This window comes from Sinocyclocheilus rhinocerous, unplaced genomic scaffold, assembly GCF_001515625.1.
Source record: "Sinocyclocheilus rhinocerous isolate Xijiao unplaced genomic scaffold, SAMN03320098_v1.1 scaffold1234, whole genome shotgun sequence".
Lineage (NCBI taxonomy): Eukaryota > Metazoa > Chordata > Actinopteri > Cypriniformes > Cyprinidae > Sinocyclocheilus > Sinocyclocheilus rhinocerous.
Window position 1 is genome coordinate 795,227 of NW_015656153.1, and position 11,063 is coordinate 806,289.

General features: G+C 36.5%; 1 pseudogene; it reads right to left on the reverse strand.

Moving 5' to 3' along the window:
- LOC107719471 (NHS-like protein 1) overlaps positions 1-10,756 on the reverse strand; it is a 28,833-nt pseudogene extending 18,077 nt beyond the window's left edge.
- Between the last annotated feature and the right edge of the window lie 307 nt (positions 10,757-11,063).

Sequence of the window (11,063 nt, forward strand, 5' to 3'; positions counted from 1 at the left end):
ATATATATATATATATATATATATATATAAAATCTGCAACATTTGGTGAACACTCAAGGTAGAATATATTAAAAATGAACAAAACAGGGCATCATTGCATTACATCACCAATACAAATAGAATCACTCAAAGTTGCAGAACAAGGTCACTATAAGGAGTTCAATGCCCCGCTATAAAAAGAAACTCGCAAACAAATGTAGCACACGCTCCGAATCAGATACATGCAACCCACCGCAGCAGTGATGAATAACCCCACACCCCAAACTACTTGACCTTGAGATGCACGTGTGATAAGATAAACCAAAACCAATACTGTACATGATAAGAGGAGCTTACCCTTCTTTTTGAAGTACTTAATGACAGATTTAAGAGTGGTCGAGATGAACACCATTGTGACGGGTGATCGATCCCCTGAGAGATGTGCGCTCATTAGCAAGGATGTATTAGTCCACCATCAGAGCGAGTGAGTGTGAGGAAGAGAAAGGGGGGAAAAACCCGCCACTACCCATACGACATTCTCTCTTTACTCATTTTTTTTTTTCTTTCTAATGAACTGTGAACGGCCACTCAGCATTTTCACACGTGAGGTTGGTCAGAACTGCATTAGGATTCAGTGCACATGACTCACAGCTGTGGGTACAGTGAACCTTTGGGGCAGAGAAGACACATTAAGTATTCAGACCTTCAAGTTGGGTTTCTTGAGCAAAGGACAATTAGACCTGGTATCTAACAAGCATGGTGTGCCAATCAGCGGTGCTGTAAATTAGAGCCCTCTGTTCATCATAGCACACTCAGATGACACACAGATGGCCATGATGCATTGACATTGATCCAACGCGGCTACCATCATATGGAGCGTGACGACCACTCAGTGGCACAGCAAATGTCTCTCCCTGCTTTTTGCACTTTATGAATAAGAATAGGCTACAAAAATCTGAAGTATGCTGTAACAGTTTGTAAGAGCGATTCTTACAACAGTGGTAAAAATGTTAATTGCCCTTTTCCCACTAATAAACTGATTTGGTAGTTCTCCCTTTTGTCAAATTCCAATTTACTGGAATTTGACACCACTTTACTTTATTTTGGGCGAATCTGAATAAATATTGTGCAACATTTCAAAATTGCAGCTTTGTGTATTTTTCATCTGTAGCGTATGGAATTTTATGATTCTGGTTTTGGTTCCTCTCACAAATTCTAGTTATTGAAAATGGTGTATTTAAAGTCATGATGAAACATCTGAGCGAAACAGATCATCAAAAAAGCGGGGGGAAAAAATTGTAGGGCATGGAATTAGTTCTATCCACCCATGTTGACTGGATGGAGGCAGATCTAAATGCAAGCTTGTCGACTGTAAGAAAGGGTTGGGGTTTAAGCAGGGTAAATAATTGGAGAAGTCTGGCATACATCACCAGGGAGAAAGAAGTCTGTTGTTTCACCAGAAGTTTGCGTTATGACATTCTGATCATTATTTCATTTTTTTAATGCACAGATGAATTAACACCCTTCAGTCTTTTAGAGGCAGCATAAATGCAATCCAGTTATTGATCTCAACTACATAATAAACAGTACAAAATAACAAACTCTTAACAAAACTAAAAAAAATATTCTTAATGTAATGTGCTGTAAATAAGCCAGTTTAAACATTCAAGTGCATGAAGAGGCTAAACAGAACTCAATTCAGTACTCGCGCACTATTATTTGAGGCATTTGTGCAAACACAGAATTGCATCTTTCGCATACCCTTGCGCTTGAACGGGCACATACACAAAAAATTATCTCACAATACCCTTCTCTGCAAAGATTCTCTTAAATAGTCGGTTATGTCTTAAGTGAACGTATACAGTGAAGAAAGAAATTGCATGCGTATCATTATATTGGATCTGTGCTTCCGGTCTTAAAGGGACAGCAGCCTATACCTGCTGCTCTCTGTCATTAATGTAAATAACAAACAAACACAACACAACTTTACCAAAGATTAATCTGTATTTAATTTATACAGTGAACTGTGCAGTGTTGTTTTACACTTAATTATTACATTCATGTGCTTGAAAACTAATTTTAGATTTTACTTTATTTGCAGCTTTACTATTTTTATCTTGCAATTTGTTTATATGTTCTTATTTTATTATTGACGCTTCACTTGTCTTTAATAATGTTTGACCTTTATTTGTTATGCTAGTAGTTTTTGGTATCGAAGAAGTACTTAAAGTACTTCTAATAAAATAATAATAAAAATTAAAAAAATAAATCAGAAAAGGACCGATCTGTGACTCAAAACCTGTAATATGTGACCCTGGACTACAAAACCAGTCTTAAGTCGCTGGGGTATATTTGTAGCAAGAGCCAAAAATACATTGTATGGGTCAAAATGATTGATTTTTATTTTATGCCAAAAATCATTAGGATATTAAGGAAAGATCACATCAATGGAAAGCTTATTTATTCAGCTTTCAGATGTTGTATTAATCTAATTTTCTAAAAATTGACCCTTATGACTGGTTTTGTGGTCCAGGGTCACATATGATTTGAACCATGAGATGTGTGATCCGTTGCACCCTGATTTGGCTCCAATATATAAAAAAATAAATAAAAACTCATCTCAGTTCCCTACATGGTAGCTACTGATCCGCATTGCTTGTTTTTTTCCTGGTTGATGTTGTGTATTCCGTTGGCTTACCCTGGCTCAGCTAAAGGGCACCCTCATAATGAGATTGGGGTACAGCCCCCTAAAATGCTAAAAACTTCTGCCTGATGATCCTATTGTGTTTAGTGGTTTACAGCACAACCAGTCCTGAAACACACATACTCATATACACACACACAAACTCTAGCACTCCTCCTCCCCATGTCCCAGACAAGACATTAACTGAAGAAGACAAACTTGTCCATGTAAAGCAGCTGGAGGGCCAACATAAATGCCGATTAAACACTAGCCTGAGGAGATGAACAACAGCTAAATTAATATACCTCACACAACCCAATATTGTTTTTCACTCACTGCATACCCAAAGAACATATGGCAAATTGCATACCTATAGAAGAAACAACTCTTAATGACTTGCATCGATATACAAACCATGGTCCAATTGGGATTTTAATTCTGCATTTGTGCTGATACAATAGAAATGAATAGGACCATAATGAGACAGAATGGGGATTGTGAACAAAACTCCAGCAGTGTGTGGACTCCCTCAAAGACGTCTTAGCTATTGTGTGTTGCTGTGTGAAAATGCCAGACAGACAGAAAAACATATTATACCACAAAAGACAGGAAGGAAAAGGAAGAAAGCACTTGAACTTTAATGAGGAATGGGTTTGTAGACAGGCTTTGCTCTGTATGTATAATATATAAGCTACAAAAAACTAGTTCAAATGTGCGTGATTTTATTTTTTGTTTTTTGTTTTGAAGTGGCAGTCCTGGCTGGGTGCCCAAATGAAAGATAAGAAAAACACAAAATTGTACATTTTGGTGCATCCCTATTTAAAATCCATTTGCGGCATGATACTTTTGTATATGTGTTTTTTGCAATGAAGATCAGCAGAGCAATATCCTTAGTATTTTTAAGTCAGAAAGGTTTCATTAGCAATAACTATTAAATCTTGAATCAGAATTTTCCATCTTGACGTTTATTCCCCTTTCCTCTGATTAAACAGCCTTAACAAATGCAAATAAATATTCACTGCAATCACTCTCATATTCATATATTCATAAGAGAGATAATAGTAGCTGAAAAGGTTAGGATGTTCTATCACCTTTAATCAAAGCAGTCATCACACTGACAACGTTCCCTTCATAGTGAGCAAAAACATGGCTGATTAGAGAGAATCCAAAAAAGAGTCCCCTAGCAACAGTAGAGGAAAGCGAGGGTACTTCAGTGAGTGAGCGAGTCACGTGAGGCCTGCCCACACCTGCACAACAGCCCTTATCATTCGTCCTGCATGCTACGGTTCACACAATGGACCCACTCAGTCCAGTGTCTGCAGTCACCAGGTTAACAACCTCTGCCCACATATCGCTGGTGAAAACAAACATGCAGGACAACTGGACAGAATTACAAATATAAATCAAAGGAGCAGCCAATATGTATTGATCACAATGTAAAAATGCTACCCACAGATTATATTGTAATCCAGATACTTCCTGAAACAAGTTTTAAGAATGAGCTATCACTGTATGATGTCATCTATGTCATGTTACAATGCACAGATGGACGTAATAGAACAAAAAACAATAGGAAAGAAAAAATATAATTCATAATTATAATTCCCACTTGTTATAAGCAACTAACAGACTAGCGAGCATTAATGATACTGCACCTCAATCATGCGGTTTATTGAGATGTGTACTACTATATATAAACATTCTTAAATCAAGATACATTTACTTGAAGCAAAATGACTTAAGAAATTAAGTCTTGTTTTTTTAAATTAAGTTAAGTATTGTCAGTGGGGTCAGAAAAACAATCTTGTTTTCCATTTGAATTAAGCTTATTTTTCCAACCTCAGTGGCAGATTTTTTTTCAAGCATAAACTCAATTAAATTTGATAGATTTTTTCAGAAAACAAAACGTAATATCTTAAGTCATTTTGCTTCTAAATGTATCTTAAATGTGAATGTATCTTGATTTAAGAATGTTCAGACATTTCTAATGGAAAACAAAATAAAATACTAAGTAAGACAGACTTTTTTGGGGGGCAGTGTAGGGACAAGAATAGCATACTAAGTTGTGGGCAGGCCCTTTTACCCTAAACCAGAAGCAACTCTCTAGTTGCTTAAAAATTGCCCCTGCACAATTAAACAATCAATTACGGCTGTCGCGATTAAAATGAAAGGTGAAAATGAATTAAGTGTCTATTAGAGGAATTACATTTTGATTCGCTCACACTGCATCAGATTGCTTTTTACGCATTGTTTTTTGCAGCGTTGAGCCTTATAACCAGTGACACACGTTTCCGTTGAGCTTAGGAATGCAACGGCCAATCAGAGGCATTCAGATTAGTCAGCACTGTAAACAAGCTGTTGAGGCTGAGAGCTCACTGATTGATTTCTTTGCACTCATGAAACCACGCTGTGCAAATACAATGTAAATAAAAGATTCATTCCGTAGCTTCAGCGATTATAATGGGAGTTTTTGCGCAACTTGCGCTAGACTAGACTAATGTCTTGGACCGACCAATGTTTGTCTGTGAAGCCAGAGCCAGAATATGTGATGAGCTGTTTACCCAAAATGCCGACACAAAACACAAAAAAGTTTTTTTTTTATGTATTCTATTAATCGACATTAATAATCATTATTGCAATATCAAGAGCAATAATCGACAATAACAATTTTTGTCATAATATTGCAGCCCTATTAGCTCCTGTTTTTAAATAAGATACAATTTTAAACAGTCAATTGTTATTGGCAACAGTTTAAAGTATTCTGATTGATTGAAGTATTTGGTTAAATGTAAGTATTTGACATTTAAGACATTAAGGTGGTGATAAAAACTGCCCTCACAAATGTAAAAAGTGCCCCTTAATGGAAAATTTAATTTTCTGACCCTGCTAGCAACACCCTTGCAACCACAGCACCTTAGCAAGTGCACGGTGAACATTCAAGTTGCTACATTGCTTCATAAACAGCCTGTAGTTAAGCAAATGGACTATATTACTTGGTGGAAAAAGTGATTATCATCATTAATAAATTTCCACCATTTTATGAACGCAATAAGTCTCCTAAGGCAGTGTAACAAACAGTCTCTCTTAACTTATTGCTTTATTACTGGGTGGGTGACTATTTATGACCATCAAAATAAAGGCAATAAGACAATACTGCTGACAACTAGAATTCATGATAATTACTAAGTACGCATAGCAATAAAATCACAACATTAAAAAGATTGTATGGTAAGACAGAGCTTGCATGGACACGAAATAAACATGGATATGCAAGAGAATCGGAGTCTGTATGAGGCTGGAGCTCTTTCTCGGCTTATTACACACAACAAAAGCCCTTGTGCCTGACTCTTACATGACCTGGTTATGGTTACTAGGGTAGCTGTGTTTGAATTTGGTGATAAAATCCATCAAGGGCTGTACATCTTGGCTCAATTCTAAATCAACAAGACCCACACACAATATTGCTTGAGTGGAGCATGTGAAGAGGAACGGCTGATTTTCAAGGGCACTTGATGTGCAAATGCTTCTTAGTTTAAATTGAAAGACATATGTCAACTGACTTACAGATTCAAACATTTGCTGTGTTGGTCAAAGAAGACGATGTTATGTGTCATCTACTGAACTAAGCAAAGATGGTTTCTGTGATCATTTGATAGCAAGAAGGTCAGCATCACCTCAGCCACTGCAGAGCCACAGGTTCAGCTCTAGCTGTAAACCAATGAGATCAGGACATTGACTCAGAATGTGAAGAAAGCTCTTGTGTCAGCACAAAGCAGACCAGCTCTAATAAAAGCCTAACTACACACACAACATGCACATAAACACCTTCACCTATATTCAAGCAAGACAGACTGGTCATTACCTCACATTTATGTAAGGATGCACTTTATATCAGATACTTGATTGGATAGAGATGTTTTTTTTCATGGTTGCTAGGGCACTCTGGCTGGTTTCTAAGGTGTTGCTATGCGGTTGCTAGGGTATTCTGGGAGATTGCCAGGGTGTTGCTATTACAGTGTTTTGAATGATTTCATTTTAAGCATATGAAAGCAAGATCATCGAAAAATCTATTTAACCACAGCTTACTTATTATGTGTTTTGCATTTTTAAAGTTACATTTAATAGTACATTTACAGTTTAAATTGAGATGTTTAAGTCAGTAAGATTTTTTGTAAATAAATGAATTTAATTTAATCAAATGCAGTGTTTGAACATTTGGACATTTTTCTAAACACAAACAAAACTTCAGTAACTTAATTTTATTTATATGTTTTTAGGATTTCTTGATAGATAACACTCACGTTTTCAAATTATATTACCAGGACACATAAAGATAGATTGGAATATTCATCACTTTAGATAGACACTGAATTTTCTTTCTATGATTCATAAATGAACAATATCTCTCTCTTTCACTAGAGAACAGTAAGGAGGAACAGACATTCAGATTTCTAAGTGCGGAGCATTAAAATATCACTCGAGTCCCACCCAGACACAGGCCTGATAAATAATACAGCAGCGAGCCACTCTACTGTGTCTGCTCAAACATATGTGGCATATTGATCTGTAACATGTCTGTCCCAGCATCGGCTCCAAAGTGTGCCAATATCTGTGTCAGAAAACTGGGCCAGTTCCAGCACAATGAGAAATACGATCCCCTATAGCATCTCCTGAGCTCATATTGGGATTTGGGATGGTATTTTTTACAACCTGGCATAAAGAAACTCTCTTCTATTCTCATCTTATTGAGTACTAAATATGGTTTTGTTAATGTTTGATTTACAAAATTGCTATATGTATTGCATAAATTTGTTAGAGTTTTGTAGTGGACAATTTGTATGTGCTGTAAAAGAGTTGTAGATACCATGTGTGCAGACATGAGAGACAACTGTGTTTGGACTTATTCCCAGACATCCCAGACTGATCTAAACATCTGATTTTGATATCAGATGTTTTGCTTTTGAAGTCATTTTATAGAAATTATACACACTTCTAAATCACTGGTTCGTTTTATGAATTCTATGTATGTGTGTGTGTGCAGCAGCTGTTTTCAACACTGATAATAATAATAATAAATGTTTCTTGAGAAGAAAATCAGCATATTAGAATGATTTCTGAAAGATCATGTGGCACTGAAGACTGGAGTAATGACTGCTGAAATTCAGCTTTCCATCACAGGAATAAATGACATTTGAAATTGTATTAAAATAGAAAACTGGCATTTTAAATTGTAATAATATTTCACAATATTACTGTTTTTAATGTATTTTTCAGCCTTAATGAGCATAAGAGATTTCTTTTTAAAAACAATACAACAATCTTACCAATTAGAAAGTTTTGAATGGGATGTTAATTATTATTATTTTTATTTTTTTTAGCTTGACAGCCTCAGTTTCCATTCACTTTGATGTATGGAAGAGAGCAGTATGAACAATCTGCTAAACTTCTCCATTTGTGTTCCACAGAAGAAAGTAAGTCATACAGTTTTGGCACAACATGAGGGCGAGTAAATTATGACAGAATTTTTATTTTTGGGTGAACTGAGGTCCGAGTCCTCTCAGATTCCTTAAAAAAAAACAAAATTACATTCAAACTAGGGCTGCACAATTAATCGAATTTCTAATTGGCGATTACAATTATGGATGCCACAATTAAGTAATCGTTCAAAGTGGCAATTAATCGTTCAAAGTCCACTTATGTTATTCTGCGTGCTTAAGATGCGTTTTTTTCTTTCTACATGTTATCTTAAGGGTTTTTCCCATTATTTTAATTTTAGTTTTAGTATAACATTATAATACCATTCATATTTTTACTTTTTTATAATTTAAAGAAGAAACCAGTCCGATGATTAGTTGACCTTTGAGGCTTAATACTATAGAAAAGCACTAAAGGTTTTTCAGTTAGAGTGTTTTCAGCTTGTTTATTTTCATATAAAAATAAGGCATGCAGTTGCATAAAACAATGGTATAAACATCATTCAATGTAAATTGTTATAATCGTAATTAATAATCGCAATTACACTTTCAAGGGAATAATCGACAGTTATGATTTTTGTCATAATCGTGCAGCCCTAATTTAAACTGAAAATAAATAATGAATCTGCAATGTAAAAAGAATGGTGCCCTCTTGTGGCACTACATAGTATCTCAGCATTTCATAAACTGACACTTGAGAGGGGAAGGGAGTGTCTCTTGGAAACTTGATGGCAAAAACATTATAACACTAGGAAGTGCAGGTCAGTGCCCCGTTGTAGTGACATTCATAGAGAAAGAGGTGTGCATGTTTGTGAGTGCGAGATGTGTGTGTGCTTCCCCGAGCAGCTGTGTGTAGCACAAAGCCTATTTGAAAGTAATTACATTAATTAGACCGCATTAGAAGTGTTTACCACACCGTATGGACTGTAGGCCACCTCACTAAATAAGTATGTGCTACTGTCCAACACGTCTGAAGAGAAGCTGAATCCAAATGACTGCCTACAAACACAGTTACGAACCATTATTATAATACATATTAGGCCAGTTGATTTTATAAATATTTACAATCATATTTGGTATAGTTTTTCTTGCTTTACTGACAGTAGCACTTGAACGTAGTGAATGCCACAAGTTTGTGTAAAACCTTAAGATCATGTTCTCCAACATGATTTGAGAATTATCCAAAGCGAATCAAGAACTGAATTTTAACTGTAGGTCAATATGTTTTGTTCAGAGACATCTGTCTGCAAATCTGATGTAAGTGAAGGGAGCAGCTTGCCTGGTGGATGGGATGAGATTTTATCACAGCCCTAAGAAATCAGCTATGTCGTCTGCCAAGAACTTGAGGCTTAGTCAGCATTACACACTCTACAATCTTTCAATATAAGGCCCAAACTAAAACTTTGCTCTAAACAAGCGTGTGCTAAGACTGCATATGAAAAAGGATTAATATTACATGCAATATGTACACATATTTAGTTCTGGATTTAACTTCAGATACAGTGGGTTTAATCTGAGCAAATTGGCTCACTGGCTTCTTGAGAATCAGATTTGGGTCAGTATGTTATTCAACATATTTACTTTTCTATTCCACAGAAGAAAGAAAGTCTTACCAGTTTGTAATGACATCAGAGTAAGAAAATTGTGACAAATTTGACGTTTACTGTGAAATATCCTTTAAAGACAGCTAAAACCTAAATTGAAAAACATCTCATTAAACATTCCTGTATTCTCTTTATGGAGCAGATTATCAAGAAATCTCTCTTTAATTCAGAAACACTTGCTGCTATTGTGTATCTCCGCACTAGACTTGTCATGGCCTGCCTCGTTCCAGACTTCAAACTGGGCAACACATTAAACTACACTTTAATCATCGCACTTCTACTTTTCGCCACTAAAAACTTGTCAAAACCCATCAAGGGTCTATCTCTGAAGTTTTAACACCTGCTAATACCACTGGCCATTCTTTGTTATGCCAACAGAAAATATAAAGTGAGAGAATAAATCTAGCTTTTGCACTTAAGCTACAAAACAAATGTTCTTCTGATGAACAAGAGCAAACTAGATTTGAAGCGCTACCTTTGCAGTCTTGGCAGGATGGACTGAAAGTGTAGTTGGGGTGGCCCTGCAGTGGGACGCCCTTTCGAGCTGGTGGTCCTGCCCAGGGTTTGGGCGGCCATAGTGCATCTTGCTGCTGATGTATTTTGGAGGTGAGGAGTCTGCGGCGAAGGCTGCCCTCTGTCTTGGGCTGGAGGTGTAGTTTGCGAGTATAAAGAGGGAGAAGTTCATCTTCGTCCTCATAGTAGGTCCTATTCCAGCATTTCCCAGCTGGTTCGGTAGAGAGGCAGTCTACGTATGCAATCATCCTGTGCTTGACAGAAGTATCTCAACTTCAGTCCAGGTTGGTACGTTCAACCACAGTTTCCCACATCCACCCTTTTCCTTTTTATCTCCACAGAGCCAAGACAACTAGGTGTCCAGAGAAAGCTCCACAAACATTAGATACCAGCCAGAATTGGACAATATTCTACAAGAGAAAATCTGGGTTCTCCATAGACAAAATGTCAAACAAGAATCAGTGAAAACACATCTAGTATGTTGTTGTCCTCTCGCTAACTACCTAAAGCTTTAGACTGAGGGAATATGCAAGTTAGCCTGCTTGTCTAATCTGTAAACCAGGATTATCCCTTCACATCCAAGTGCTGCTGAAGGCAGGCTTTGCACTACAGATGGTCACCTGGGAAAAGGTGAAAAATAACACTGAACTAAAGGTGGTACAATTATAATTTTTACCTAAATGCTTACAAAAAGTATGTGGTTGAGAATGACTGAGCAGATGAGAAGAGTTGTAACACTACTGTTCCCTTTGATCTCTTTTAGAACTACAAAATTTTTTTTAAAATGGGACAGTGTCCAGGACAATATTT